The sequence below is a fragment of the Pan paniscus genome, chromosome 5 (genome assembly GCF_029289425.2).
Source record: "Pan paniscus chromosome 5, NHGRI_mPanPan1-v2.0_pri, whole genome shotgun sequence".
NCBI classification, from domain to species: domain Eukaryota; kingdom Metazoa; phylum Chordata; class Mammalia; order Primates; family Hominidae; genus Pan; species Pan paniscus.
The window spans coordinates 65,438,583-65,454,463 of record NC_073254.2 but is presented as its reverse complement, the minus strand read 5'-3'; the positions used below and the strand labels follow the sequence as shown (position 1 = coordinate 65,454,463).

At 38.4% G+C, this 15,881-nt stretch overlaps 1 protein-coding gene across 1 annotated transcript in view; it reads right to left on the bottom strand.

Annotated features, from left to right (window-relative positions):
• Positions 1 to 15,881, bottom strand: part of TFAP2B (transcription factor AP-2 beta) — a 343,214-nt gene that overhangs the window by 180,848 nt on the left and 146,485 nt on the right. Inside the window, exons 10-11 of the mRNA XM_003833165.6 lie at positions 1,415 to 1,490; positions 474 to 620 (exon numbers count right to left, since the gene is read on the bottom strand). The gene's annotated coding sequence lies outside the window, so the exon portion shown is untranslated. The remainder of the gene's footprint in view (positions 1 to 473; positions 621 to 1,414; positions 1,491 to 15,881) is intronic.

Below are 15,881 nucleotides of genomic sequence, written 5' to 3'. Positions count from 1 at the left end.
GCCTTCCCAAACATTTCTAATGATCTGTGCCCTCTGACAATACTGGTACTGGGCAAAATTGCAATGTTCACCTCCCTGTGATAGGCATTCCCCTACTATTGGGGCTGCCTCCACCCAGGCATCCAGACCAGTGACCCCACGGATAGCCGTGATTTCTCACTGTGCTATTTGTCTTCATGCTTTCCGCTAAGAAACATGTACCTGAAAATGAAACTTGTCTGTCTCTTCCTCACTCCATAAATCAAGTCTCATCTGTGTTAGCCCATGGGGGCCCTGATGTCTGATAAAACTAACTACACAAGCTATGTAAATTTGAGGAGTTTCTTTAACTTCTCTCCATCAAATTTTATCATTTTTAAAAAGAAGAGGTGGGCTAAATGCTCCAAGCCCCTTTGTGGTTTAACATTGAGTCTACCAGTAAACTCCAGTAGGAGTTGGCAGGGAGATTAATATGACTTCCTCGCTGTACTTACTCTGTGTTGCACATTACATTTTAATAGACAACCTCTAAAAATTACGTCTTTCAGTGACTTCAGTAAAGGCAATTTCAGGCCCTGTGGCAGATCAGTGACAGAAATATTTCTGACCAGGAAGACTTTTCTGCATCATTTTCACAGACACTGTGGGATGATAGAAAAAGTTCTGATTTGATATCACAAAAGCCTATATTTGAATGTAACTCAACCACTTATAGGCTAAGAGACCTTGGGCAAATTACTGCAGTTCATTCCAAGTCAATTTTGTCAACTATAAAATATCTTAATAATACTTTTTGCAAAGTGGTATTGTTGTTTTTGTAATGAAAAATAAAATAGGAAAATATATTAAAGCACCTAAACAATACCTGGCACATAAAACATGTTCAGTAAGTCTTAAGCCCTTTTCAATTTCTATCTAAATTCATCCTGCATATGCAAAAATTCCAAATCACTTATTTTGAGTAATCCATAAGGTGAATCTTTTCATTTTCTATGTGTAAGATATGAATTACTAATGTAGTTTTAAAAAAAAACCTGACAGATGAGAGAAAGCAAACTGAAAGTGACTTGTAAGAGACATATAACTCTATCATGTCATAGCTATTTGTTGTATATTATTTCAGGGGTCTGGCTGCACATTTCCACGGCTTCAGGAGGCCAAATTAGCTAGCCTGACCCAGGAATGAGCTCAATTTGCAGCTATCTAAACACATGAAACTCAAAAATGTCCTCTTCTTTAATTCTAATAGAAAAATTAAAAAAAAGAAACTAAAGCTAGGTTTTTTTGAACAGGGATACAGAGTCTGCCTCCCCCAGCTCCCCCAGCTAGCATCAAACTGAGGCCTAGAAGATAAATATTGCCTCATATTTTCAGGAAAAAGTCCAAAAACCACCCCTAAAGTCCTTCCCCTGTAGGCATTTCCTTTTCTTATTACCTTTCTGACAGAGAAATTGGAATACACAGTCCAGTGAGTCATCGCTTGTTCAAATATGGTTCCAGCTGTGAGGAAGCTGTGGAGAGAATTCTCAGCATGGACATAGTTGGACCACATTGGGCTAAGAGGCTGAGATACCTCAGGAATTAGGGTTACAGACCCTCAAACCAGAGGGTTAACTTTGGGGGAAATGAGTATTTTGCTCTTTTATCACCAAAAGATAGAGACGTCCCAAACTAGTGATGTGGACAGCAGCATTCTACAGCTCTCAGAGGTCCGTGGCTTGCATAATGGGATGCTGCCTTGGGAGGAGGCCACACTGTCTTTTGCACCCTCTCCGTCAGTCCTAACCACCTCCTGCCTGTCCCTGCTTGCCCCAGAGCTTCCTTTCTCACCTCCCCCTCCATTCACCTCCAAACCTCATTTCCTCAACCGGCCTAAAGTAGATGGAAGGAAAAAATCTTGGACATTTAAACCAATTTAAGTATGAATAACTAATCCTATTAATCCAACCAGTGGCATTTAAGACAGTGGGCAAAGTAAAGATTTAGTGACAGGTGAGGTCTCCTGAGAAAATGGTCTCTTCCCTTCATGGTCTTGGGTAACCTATGTCAGTAGCCAGGTTCACCTGCATATTCTCAAATCCAAAATTTCCTGAAAAAAGAGGATGAGAGATGGATGAGTTTTAGCTAGAGGAACTCTGGTCTCAAATGGTAGTATGATCAGCCTGAACAACTACATCAGGAATGTCCAATCTTTTGACTTCCCTGGGCCACATTGGAAGAAGAAGAATTATCTTGGGTCACACATAAAATACGCTAACACTAACAATAGCTGATGAGCTAAAAAAAAAAAAAATTGCAAAAAAAATCCCATAATGTTTTAAGGATGTTTATGAAATTGTGCTGGATCACTTTCAAAACCATCCTGGGCCACATGTGGCCCACAGACTGTGGGTTGGACAAGCTTGAACAGTATGATAAAATCAATTTTAGAAGGGTTATTTTTTCCTCAGGGCACCATGAAGTCTGTTAAAACAAAACAAACAAACAAAAACTGAGTGGTCACAACTTTGTCAGAAAAGAAGTTTAAACATTTCTTTTTTTATTGGGTTTTTGTTTGCTTGTTTGTTTGTTTGTTTGTTTTTGAGGCAGGGTCTCATTCTATCACCCAGGCTGCATAGCTCACTGCAGCCTTGAACTCCAGGGCTCAAAGTGATCCTCCTTCTTCAGCCTCCCCAGTACCTAAGACAACAAGTACACTCCACCCCATACCCAGCTAATATCTTCTTTTTTTTCTAGAGACAGGGTCTCCTTATGTTGCCCAGGCTAGCTTCGAATTCCTGGCCCCAAGTGATCCTCCCACCTCAGCCTTCCAAGTCACTAGGATTACAGGCGTGAGCCACCGCACCTGACCCAGGAGGAGTCTGAACATTTCTAAGAGTTAAAGATTCAGAAAGACTGGTTGCCTCAAAAGTCACATGGGCATGCACCCTAAATTCTACCCATGAGTAGCAACCCCAAGACTTACAGTAACCAAATACCCAGACATCCTATTATAAGATTTAGGAGAAAAGGAAGTATGTCTGAAATACAACTAGTTGAGGCTCAAACTTTAATATATAGATTTATATATGTATATATGTGCTTATATATGTTTAATATATCAGTAAATATGTGTGTAAATATATGTGTTTATATGTGTGTAATATGTGTATATATATGGCATATATATCTATGTATATCTATCCATTTAGACACACACACACACACATATATATGACACTGCTACCAAAAAAAAATCAAAAGCAACTTGTACACAGGATTTCCAACACTGACATAATTCTCCCTGGGTTAGGATTAAACACCAGTTATAACCACTGTCACCTTTCCAGTTCCAAAGAAACTGTTGTCCATTTCCTAGTTCACATAAAGAGGTATTATTAAAGCCTTGTTTATATGCCCTTGAAAAGCTCTGATTTACTGTTCTCTCAAGCTGTTCAGAATAAGTTGGTTATTGGAATGCATGGGATAAGGTTAGCTTCCTCTTTCACTCTCAGCCCAAAGGTATTTGTACTTTTAACAGGTGAAGGCCAAGTTTCTTTTAATTGATTCATAGTGGTTGTACATATATATGGGGTACATGTGATATTTTGATACATGCATACAATGTGTAAGGATAAAATCAGGGTAATTGGGATATCCATCACCTCAAACAATTATTTCTTTGTGTTGGGAATATTGCAAGGCTTCTCTTCTAGCTATTTTGAAATACATAATAAACTATTGTTAGCTATAGTCTCTCTACTGTGCTATCATACACTAGAACTTATTTCCTCTTTTTTTTTTCTTTTTTTTTGAGATGGAGTTTCGTTCTTGTTGCCCAGGTTGGAGTGCAATGGCACAGTCTCAACTCAATGCAACCTCTGGCTCCCAGGCTCAAGCAATTCTCCTGCATTAGCCTCCCAAGTAGCTGGGATTAAATTACAGGCACCCACCACCATGCCCGGCTAATTTTTTTGTATTTTTAGTAGAGATGGAGTTTCATCATGTTGGCTAGGCTGGTCTTGAACTCCTGACCTTAGGTGATCCACCCACCTCAGCCTCCCAAAGTGCTGGGTTTACAGGCATAAGCCACCAGAACTTATTTCTTCTATCTAATTGTATTTTAGTACCCATTAACCAACTTCTCTTCATCTTCTACTCCAAGCCTTTCCCGCCTCTAGCAACTGCTATTCTACTCTTTCACCTGAATGGGATACATCTTTTTTTAGCTTCTACATATGGATAAGTTCTGTGCCTGGCTTTTTTCGCTTAACATAATATCCTCCAGTTCCATCCATGTTGCTGCAAATGACAGAATTTCATTCTTTTTTGTGGCTGAGTATTCGTGTGTGTGTGTGTGTTTGTAACATTTTCTTTATTCATTCATCCATTGATAAACATTTAGGTTGATTCCATACCTTGGCTATTGTAAACAGTATCAATGAACATGGGAGTACAGGTATCTCTTTGACATACTGATTTTCTTTCTTTTGGATATGTAGTCCACGGTGGGATTGCTGGATCGTATGGTAGTTCTAGTTTTAGTTTTGTGAGACACCTTTTTTTTCTTTTATTTTTTTCATAGTAGCTATACTAACTTACATCCCCCCCAGCAACATATGAGCATTCCCCTTTCTCCACATCCTGGTCAGCGTTTGCATTTCCCTGACGATTAGCGATGTTGAACATTTTTTATATACGTGTGGGCCATTAGTATATCTTCTTTGAGAAATGTCTATTCAGATATTTTGTTCATTTTAAAACTTAATTATTTGGGGGTTTTGCTATTTTTTTATCAAAAAGGTGGATTGAGCACAAATAGAATGTAGAAGTGTGTCTTCTCTCCCTTCATAAATACAACTAAATTGATAATAAAATTTTCTCTTAAATGGACTAAACCCCTAACTGTGAAGAAAGGAGGATCATTTGGTTTTTAAAAAAGAGAGAGAGAGAGAACTCTACAAATTCCTTGAAGATGGACAGTATATGGAAACATTTTTGCAGAAAAACAAATAAGAGGAAGCCTAAAATAAATGCAGAAAGGTACAGTGGGTTGGTATCTTAAATGTTTTAGGGAAAAGTTATTTTGAACCTATTATTCTACATTTTAAATATGGTGAGGGAATAAAGACATCATTTATACAAAAGTGCTTAGAAAGTTTACCTCCTGCATAGCCTTTTTAAGTAAGTAACTTAAAGATATGCTCTAACAAAGTAAGTGTCAAATTCAAGAAAGAAAGAGCCTTGAGCTATTAATAATCTCTGGGAATAACTCAAAAGCTCAATAAAAATAAATCAGAGGTTGACAGAGGTGTAGACAACCCATAAAGCAATTGCTCCAAACAAGAACAGAAACTTAGTGGGCTCCATGACTAACTTTTCAGGCAGGAGAAAGGAATTGATCCCATTCAACAGATGGGATGAGCCAGAAGCTACAAGGTCATAATAATATGGTGCAGAAGGCTCTATTTCTTCTCCTAGTAATTAGAAACCCCAGGAAAACAAAAGCTGTTCAAACAAGTTATAAAGTAGGAAACAAACTTAACTGTAACATGATTAGAGTACTTGAAATATTTTAAATAAATGAAATTCTGTTGAGCTAACACTGGAACCCTGATTGCTCAGGGGTCATAAGGGGTTTGAGGATGTAACATTTATTTTATATATAGTGAGCAATATTTACATAAGCATAATAATGTAAATGCTTTTCACTGGACTTCAGCTATGAAAATGTACGCATAGACAAAGTAGAGGTCTCTGGGAAAAATCTCTCTTTGTGTAGAATGAGCCTTCAAAGCAACTTGTCATTCAATAAACACCTATTTTTTCCTTCATCAGTAGACTTTCCCTGAAATTAGTTGCTACCTTTAGACCTTAAGTAATAAGCAAGAAGAAGCAACTTAAGTATAGTTTGAATTCAGGCATAAATTATGACTTAGGCATACATTTATGCTTGTCTTTTGTGTTATTACTTGAAAAAATGAGAAAGTTACTTGTGAATAGGCACCTTCAATGGTGAAAGACTGGTAACTCCTGTAAAACCCCCAAATGTTCATACAGAACCTGATGTCTTTTATTCTCCTTTTAGGAGGCCATGATGACATTGCAGGCCATTGCAGGTATACCTCCTGAATCCTGCTAACAGAATTGCAGTCACATTCTTTGTGGTCCCAATAGCTACTGGAACATGACTCAGGCAGTCCCTCTCCATCCCTAGAATGTGTCATGCTCTTCCAGGAGTAACAATGAATGAAACCTCTTCCCTCTCCCTGGCTCTGAGTATGACAGTGGTGGCATATTGAATGAGTCTGATAATAGCCTTATCAGTCTATTTATTTTTTAAAAAGGAGAACCTAATTTCCCTTCCGGGATTTAAAGTGAACTTGTACTTGACTAACAAAGCTCAGAAGAATTAAGTAAAATTACTCAAGAGAATGTAAATGCTATCACTCTCAGTAATGCATATTTAAACAAGAGTTAACAGAGGTTTGCAGAGGTGAAGACATGAGTGAGCGAGCAATCAGGTGGACGATAGAGTAGAACCACTAATACTCTTGTGATTGATGGAGAGTCCAGAGCTGCTACCTGACCTGTAAGTGGAGGGACTGTTTGCCAATACACACTTGGAGGACAGCACTTACAAATATGAGCACCATAGGGTTCCATAGTTGGAGGGAGGTCAGGAGGAAGAGCAGCCTGGGTGCAGTGGAAACAGAACCCGAGTTACCCTCAGAGGTGACTCAGTTCAATTCTGACTCTATCATTTACTGGATGAGTGACTCCAGCAGTCACTTACGCTTTTTGAGCCTCATTTTCCTTTTTGATAAAATAGGAATAATGATATCCACACCTCAAGAGATAATGCAAAGTTCCTGGCATTTGAAGTTCTCTCATATATAGTTGCTTTCCTTCTCTACAAAGGCTTTATGTGTTACACCTTTTCCTCAAAACCCACTCTGAAGATGTCAATTCTTTATAAATCCTCTTACTAGTACTGAGGAATAGCTTATGGAATATTAGGCCAGTTATTTCTTCTTTTCTTTCATCAATTATCTCATATTTTCTTCCTCATTAAAAGAAAGTGTTTCTTGACTTCCAAGGGTTTTATGTAAATGCTCAAAGTAAAGTGGGTACATTATGCTGAATATTGTGTGGACAAGCAAGGCATCAGTGAGGTGAATTTTTTTTTTTTTTTGACATGGAGTCTCTCTTGGAATGCAGTGGCGGGATCTTGGCTCAGTGCAACCTCTGCCTCCTGGGTTCAAGCGATTCTCCTGCCTCAGCCTCCCGAGTAGCTGGGATTACAGGCACCCACCACCACACCTAGCTGTTTGTATTTTTGGTAGAGACAGAGTTTCACCATGTTGGCCAGGCTGGTCTTGAACTCCTGACCTCAGATGATTCGCCCACCTCGGCCTCCCAAAGTGCTGGGATTACAGGCATGAGCCACCGTGCCCAGCCCAGGTGATATTTGGCCTGAGTCAGCTTTGCCTTTCTGCCAATTGGCTCATTGCCCCCCCTCCTCTGGAGCTGATTGCAGCAGGGGTGAATTTCTATAAAGTGCTGGAACCACAGGTCCTTTAAGATACTGCCTTCTCTGTGGACTTAGAAATTCCACTGTTAAAACTACTCCGTATAGTTTCCCATCATGTTTATTTTGTTATGATTAGGTTGAAAGGAAAAGACTTTTTACTAGGTAGTCTTATCCTCTTTGTGTGTGCTTTCTGTTAAAAAAAAAAAAATCTGAATTGTTTCCCTTTCCTGAAGGTCTCTTAAAAATCATTATTTTATTATTTTTTTCCTTTTTCTTTAAATGTTATGGCCAAGAATTATTTCCTTGTGATTTATCATGGAGCACTCAGATCACCAGTCCATTTAATGTCATTTCACTTTACTATTTGTGCCGGTAAACAAGATTCAGGAAAAACTTACTATGGCAGCGACTATTAGGCCACGTGGCTACATGCTCTTTCACAGCCAGATAGTAAAGATTTACAGCAGCCATGCTCTTCCCATTAACAAAGAAGGGATTTTTAATCAAACCTCCAAAAAGAACAAACAGATCTCAACCATAAATCTAAGGTCTGAAAATAAACTAAGCATATTTGTCTACGTGGATAATCCAAGACTCCAGGGTCCTATGAAAATGGGCCCCACTAACACATCAAGTTTCTCAATTTTCACAAACATAGCCAGTTCCTCCACCACCTTTTAATATCCTCTCCTATCCTAGTATCTCAGGAAGCTCCCAGGGCTTTCCTGTTATACTCAGAGTTTTCTCAGGCCAGCACTCTAATTTAAGCTATTGAGCTTTTCCAAGTCACTGTCCACAGCTGACCATCACTTGGGGCCAGCCCACTGCCATGCACCATCATGGCTACTCCGTCTCAGACTACTGATGTTGCCTTGAGATGCTGCTCTCCCTACTGCCCCAGCTGATGTTTACTCTTGGCAGGGGAACGAAGTACAGCCATAAAGTACATGCACACTGTAGTCTATGTGAAAGACAACCTCTGAAATTGTGCAGTGTACAACTTGCACAACCATACATAGCCCTGGCACTGATCAAAACTCTCAGTGCTTACCTGTCACTACTTGGAAAGAAAACAGCTTTCCGCTTACCAAACCCTACTTTGAAACTACAGTCAGAAATAGTTTGTAGACCCCCCGTTGTGATAGTTATTTTAATTTTTATATACAGAGCATGTAAACAAAGGGGACATTCATGATGTCAGAGTGGCTGAGCCAAGGTACATTAAGATCACAGTAATACACTATACTCAGATCGCCTTCTCTCTCTCATCTTACTCTCCTTCATGTTCTGTACTGAATCTAGCTTGACATGTTGTGTTTTGCCTTCCACTGCATCCTCCCAAGGCTTTCTGGGATATCTGTATATTTCTAGACTGCCATCATTGATCCTGTTCATGATCTTTTCTCAGGATATTTCTCAACCCCATTAGTCTGACAAAACAAATGAATCCTAGTTGAAGATAAGGTCACCAACCTCCCAGAGCCTATCTTCCACTGGGACTCAGCTGGGTCTTCCTGTTGTATGCATGTCGAGACTCTTACCAGAATTATGTAAGTTTTCTTTTATATCAAGTCAAGCCACTTAGATACCTCAGTCCCAAAACAGAACTTTGATCTTAAGCAACATAAAGCAAGAACATAGGAAGACAGTCCATGTTCATCTCTCCCGCTTTAGTTCCCAGACAAGACTGCCCAGTGCTTCCTGCCAGAACTGCCCTGATTTTTGTCTTTTTTCCAGGCTTACTTCTCCAACCTTTTAGCAACTTTCTGAGCTGACAGTTTTCTCTGAATTAAAATTCCTTTTTTGTTTAAATTAGCTAATCTCAGTTTCTGTTGCTAACACTTGACAAATGCTGATACAATATTAGTGAATAAAACAAAACATTGCTGGGAAATACACACACACCAAAACAAAACAAAGAAAACCTTGAAATATTGGAAAGCCATACTTTGTCTGTTGGTTCAGTAGAATCAGTAACATAAAAATGTCATTTATCCTTAAATTTATTTTTAAATTCAAAGTGATTCATATTAGAAATCCAAAAGAGGATTATTTTTGAGCCTGGACAAAATAATTCAAAATTTCACTTGGAAAAATAAACATGTTATGACATATAATAAAATTTTGGAAAAGAAAAGTAGCGAAGAGGTACTTGTCCTGGAAGATGTTCAATTATAAAATCTATTATAATTAAAACCATGTGCTGATGGTACAGGAATAGAAGAAAGACAATGGAATGAAGAGAAATTCAGAAACAAAGACAAGCATATTTAGAATTTGATATATTTAAAAGATTAGCATTTCAAATTTGTGAATGAGAGAGAACTAGGGATTATTCAATAAGTAGTGTTTACAAAATTGATTAGCATTTAGCATTTATATTTAATAAAATATAAAATTGGAGCCCTACCTCACTTCTTATTCCAAAATCAACTCCAAATGGTCCACATAAAATATGGGTGAATATTTTATAATAAGCCATAAGATTATTGAATATCATTTAAATACTTAAAATTTAACATGTAAAGTTTAAAAAGTAAAACATAAAAGTACTAGAATAAAACACAAGTGAATAAAAATGTAACAAATAAAGAAAAATTAGAGTAGTATTAGAGTAAAATGTAAATATTTTTATAATTTAAAGTGGGAATGATCTATCTAGAAAATACTATACTATATTATTATAAAATACTAGACATAATATACCATTTAAGTAATGTGTATCCCTATAACAGGGGAGAAAAAAGCTAGAAACAAACTCGGTACCTTCTACTAAATATTTAGTTAACTACGTTAAGGTATCTCCATTCAATGGAATACCATATAGCCATTAAAATAGATAACACAGAGCTACATAGTGCTCATGTTCACGCTCTATTTTAAGTTTGGGGCTTCTCCTAGTCACTCACTACCAGGTGAGAAGAGCTCTGGAAGGGTCAAGGTCTAAATTGTGTTCTCAGAAGCACTTTTACATGGAGAGAAGTGGGGGATAGATGGATCTGGATCAGGACAAATGATCAGTTTCACTCTATGTTCCACGACTCCATTCACAGTATGAGTGTAAGAAGCAGAGAGCCAGGACAGGTGTGGGTTTGGGACAAAGGGCCAAGGAGCCCACTCCTCCAGTAAATGGTGGGCCTCAGGCTACAGTGATATAAGGAGTTAGTCCTCAAGGCCACCTTTCCTTACAGGGTCAGAGAACAGATAGGCAATGGGGCCAAAGCTCTGACCAGTAATAAAGAGAGTATTAACTAGAGTGTCCTCTGGGTAGCATACACCTTTGTAATCAAGTATAATGGTTAGCAGGATAAGGAAACTCAGCTTCTCAATCCTAGTTTTGATTCCTTTCATAGAGCCGTAACAAAAATGTCAGAGGGCCTGATTCATCTCTTCTCCTATAGGCTAGGCTAATGGTAGTCAGCAAAGGTACAATCACCAACAATTAAATCTTTAAATTATATCAGATTTCTCACAGTCTTGAGGCAATGCTTCTTCATACATCTATCTCTAATCTTTGTGTTTTTTTTTGAGATGGAGTCTCACTCTGTTGCCCAGGCTGGAGTGCAGTGGTAGGATCTCGGCTCACTGCAACTTCTGCCTCCTGGGTTCAAGTGATTCTCCTGCCTCAGCCTCCCAAGTAGCTGAGACTACAGGCACCTGCCACCACTCCCAGCTATTTTTTTATATTTTTGGTAGAGACAGGGTTTCACCATGTTGGCTAGGCTGGTTTTGAATTCCTGACCTCAAATGGTCTGCCTGCCTTGGCCTCCCAAAATTTTGGGATTACAGGCATGAGCCACCACGCCCGGCCAAGATTCTAATCATTTTAATGAGAGGATACCTCTGTCTTCTCTCTTTCCTCCCACCAACTTTCCCTTCTCTTTCTCCTCTACCCACTCTGCTGTTTCACTCATAGATTTCTTAAGGTACTTAACATATTTATCTTGCAATGTAAATGAAGCCTGTTTAATTCTTCTACTGTAACTCTTTGATGGGAATACTCATTTTATCCATCAATTACCAATTAAGTGGAAAAAGTAGATTTCTCAAGTCTGTGCTCAAATGGTAATTACTCAGAGAGGTTTTCCTGAATCCTCAATTAAAAATCACAACTCCTCATCATACATTCTCCCATTCCTTGCGTTCTTGCTTTATTGTTTCTATAGCACTTAGAACCTTAAACAATATAGTATTTTAGTAATTTGTGTATCTTGTTTATTGCTTGTCTGTCTCTTTCTCTCTCTCTCTCTCTCTCTCTCACACACACACACACACACACACACACGCAAATACGAGCATGATGAGGACAGGAGGTTTACTCTGCTTTATTCACTATTGTTTTCCTAGAACCTAAAATAGTATCTGCCACACAGTAGGTGCTCAATATAGTTGTTGGGATATATACTGTCACCTTAAATCTGAATTTGAGATAGAATAAAAAATCCCTGTCCCTAACTAGCCAGCCTAACTTACCTGAAGAAATGTCTGGCAGCTATTACCAGGTCTTTCCTTCATGCATAATTCAAGTTGCTTCTCACCTCTCTGGTTCTCTACAGGCTCAGAAAAATAGAAGATGAGTGGGTCATGGGCAACCTTATCATGATCAGGAGGTATGTATGGTAAGAAGGTACTTTTCAGTAGAATCCTATCAAATGCTGGACTGGGGCAAAAGGATATGCTTATGAACATGGGAGGAATAGGAACACCTCACCAGAGGCAACAGCCAGTGGGAATGGTCCTTCCATCCTTTGAGGAAACTATAATGTGAGGAAGAAGGGATTGTTACATAGGCATTCATTGGTGTGATATTTACCTTTAAATATATAGAAAGGTCACTGGCTTGTCAGCTCGGCAAAGACATATATAAGTGAAATTTAGATATACTTTTTATTTGTGATAATGCTTTAAAGTTTATTTTTTAGAATGTTTTTACATTCGTTTCTATCGTAGACCCTAACATGTAATTTATGAAAATAAACCACTATTAATCTAGTGTTCAATGTAAGTTTTAGCAACATCAGTAGCTCCCCTGGAAAGTATGTAATGAGTTTATTTTAAAAAGTCTTTGAAACTTGAAAACATGAAAAAAAGTGAAGCTCCAGAATTGTTCATCAGTTGCCAATTTCAATGTGATATATTATTGAAGAATCACAGCAGAGCTTCATCAGAAGGCCAAAAAGGCCTACCTATGAATAATATTCATTCTAAAGAGTAAGAATAGGTAAGGAATAAGACCACCTTGATGTTGTGATGATGCTTTTCTATAATACAAATATTTGGTCAATGCTCTTTCTCCAAAAGCTTGCTTTCTAGATTTTACCTGGAAATTTCTAGGACCCTGCAAATCCTTGCAAAAGTCAAAAGAGGGAAACGGCCTAATTCTCTCTCATTTACCATGCACCACCTAGGTGAAACAAGAAGTTCTGCAAATTACTCACTGTTTTTATTTACCCCTGCTGGGCTCCTTGTAAGCCTTCCTGGGTTTGTTATACTCTGAAATATGGAGCATTAATGACCTTTTAGAAAGTGCCAGCACATGTCAGGAGGTGGCTACTTGCTCTGCTCGCCATAAAAAAGGGTGTTAATAGGCTCCAAAGGGGGCCCTCAGTTAGGAAAATAGTACTTCAAGCCTTTATTAACTGACTGCTATCTTGTAGGGGGATCCAAAGTGGTAAGCCCTCAATTTGAAGAAAGGCTACATTCTAGAACAAGGGAAAGAAGACACTAATGGGGTCCTTTTACAATTTGAATTAGATGTGTGACCTTGTAAAGCCTGATTAACTATTGTGTTTTCATCTCCCCCTGTTGACAATTGGTTTGTTAAGTGGCTTCTCTTAATAGCAAAATGAGCGTCACAGAGAGGGTGCTGCTGGAAGCCAGCCTTTGCAATTTCCAGTATGTGTCAGATCCTTTCCAGCTGATGTTAGTTCATAGATAAAAATGATTTGAAAATTGAAACCAAAAACCGAGGCACTTTTGGTTCTTATAATAGCTCTGTCTCTGTCATTCCTTTGACTATTTATTGTCAAAGAATTTTTAGAGCATTTTCATAACAAGGATAAAAAGATATTTGATTTTTTGTCTCTCTACCTCTCAGAATAGGATTGCAGTAATGTCTGGCCTGATTAACAATTAACTCCAAATGACTGAGCTACCACATTAGTATAGCAACAATACAGCTGAGCTGGCCCTACCTCTGCACAGAACTATTTGGGAAATGGCATGTAAAATACCCAATAGATCCATCTAGGACTCCAATGGGTGTCTTAACTCATGAATAATTTGGAGGAAAAAAATAAAATGCCTATACTCCTTCCACTCATTCTCATCACCCCACTCCCCCAGCTTCACCTATTGATACACTTAATATTGAACTAAGCATTTTCACTAACATTCTGAATGTTTACTTGGAAGTTGTTTCACAGCTTGATTCCAGTTGTGACCAGAACCCAAAGCACTAAAATACCCTGGGAAAAGCTAGTCTCCTGCTATGTCTAGTTGAGACTGGAAGTAGTAGCATTAGATATCTTGCCAGAGAGTTTGTTCTCATGACATTTATAACCCAACTTTGTAACGCCAAAAGTCTAGAAGAGTTCTGGATCCAATTATGCAAAGGCAACTTGATACTCTCCCAATTGTCCCTTGCGTAAATTATGACAAGTTTGAGTTACATAGGCTTGAGGCACCTCTCCCAGACATACAGCTTCACACACAGGTAAAATGAGGTTAAAATGGACATTAATAAGGCACCCTTGACTGGAAGAAGGAGTCAGAAAGGGCCTCATAAAGGTCAGAAGGGTGAGGCAGGTAGTGCCACTTAAGTTGACTTGGTAATGAGAGCAGGGAAGGGGACATTCTGTCCTGCTGTCCTAGGTTGATTGTGCATATACTGATTGCACATTTACTTGAGTACTGGTTTAGGAAAGCAATGTGGGTAAAAGCAGCTAGAGTAGTCTGGGTGATCAAAAGCAGGTTACTCGGCCCCTCTGAACCTTAGTTTCCTCAAAAATAAAATAAAGTTAATGTAAGGCAAAAATTAAGTTAATAAATTCTATGAAGTACCTAGCACAATGTTCAGCACACAGTGTAACTTCAATAAATAGCTATTGTTTTCAACAACAATAATATTACTATGGTGAGCAGAATAATAATTTGCCCAGAAGATATCTGTGCTCTAATTCCTGGAATCTGTGAATGTCACCTTATATGGCAAAAAAGGGACTTTGCAGATGTGATAAAGTTATGTCTTGAGATGGGGAGATTATCCTGGATTATTCAGGGGGTCCTAAATGCAACCATAAAAGGCCTTATGGGAAGGATACAAAGGGGAATTTGACACAGAAAAGAAGGTGGCAATGTAATGACAGAAACAGAGACTGTAGTGACACAACCACAAGTCAAGGAGTGCCAGCAGCCACCAGAAGCTGAAAAAGGCAAGGAACAGATTCTCCCCTGGAGCCTTCCGAGGGAGTGCAACCCTGCAGACACCTTGATCTGGGCCCAGTGATACTGACTTCAGACTTCTGGCTTCCAAGTCTGTGAGTGAATACATTTCTGTTGTTCTAAACCCCAAAGTTTAAGGTAATTTGTTACAACAGCCATAAAAACAGAAATAATTAACCTGTAATGTTTTCAATGTTCTCACGAATGAAATCCCCCAAGTATCAGAAGATGAGTGGCTATGTGAAATGGTTGTGTCAACCACATACTTAAGAAGAGGAGGGGTGGGGTTATCTCCAAAGAGTAATGTGATGAATTCCTGCTCAATGGTCCCTGTCCGCAATTATCAACTCCAAGGCCTAATATACTTGACTATTTTACCTCCCTGAAAATTTCAAGTTTCAAAATTTACGTAATGATTTACAATTAATTCAGAGAAGAGTCTTAAGACTTATCCATTTAACACCTTTATTTAATGTATTAAAATATTCATCCACCAAACATCTACTATTCATACTAAATATTGCGGATGAAAAGCAAAAAAAAAAAAAAAAAAAAAAAAAGACTAAGTATCTGTAACAAGAATACTCAATCCAGTTAGAAAACACCGCTTAAACACTAAAGAATACATTTATGCTTAGCTGGCAGATATCACAAATTGCTCCCCAATATTTGTTGTCTTGTTTTTATATGGCATTGAACCCATGGCCATCCAGATAAAAAACTACATTTCTCACTCCCTTGCAGTTCAGTGGCTAAATAATAAATTCTGGCCAGTAATCTGTGAGCAGAAGCAATACATGCAAGCTTCACTTCATGCACAAAAGAGGAAGGGGAACACAATCCCCTTCTCTTTCCTCTGCCCATCTGAATTTAATATGAACATATTAGTGAGTATGCATGATAAAGCAGACAAGACTAACAACCACGTAATAGATTTTAAAGTCTA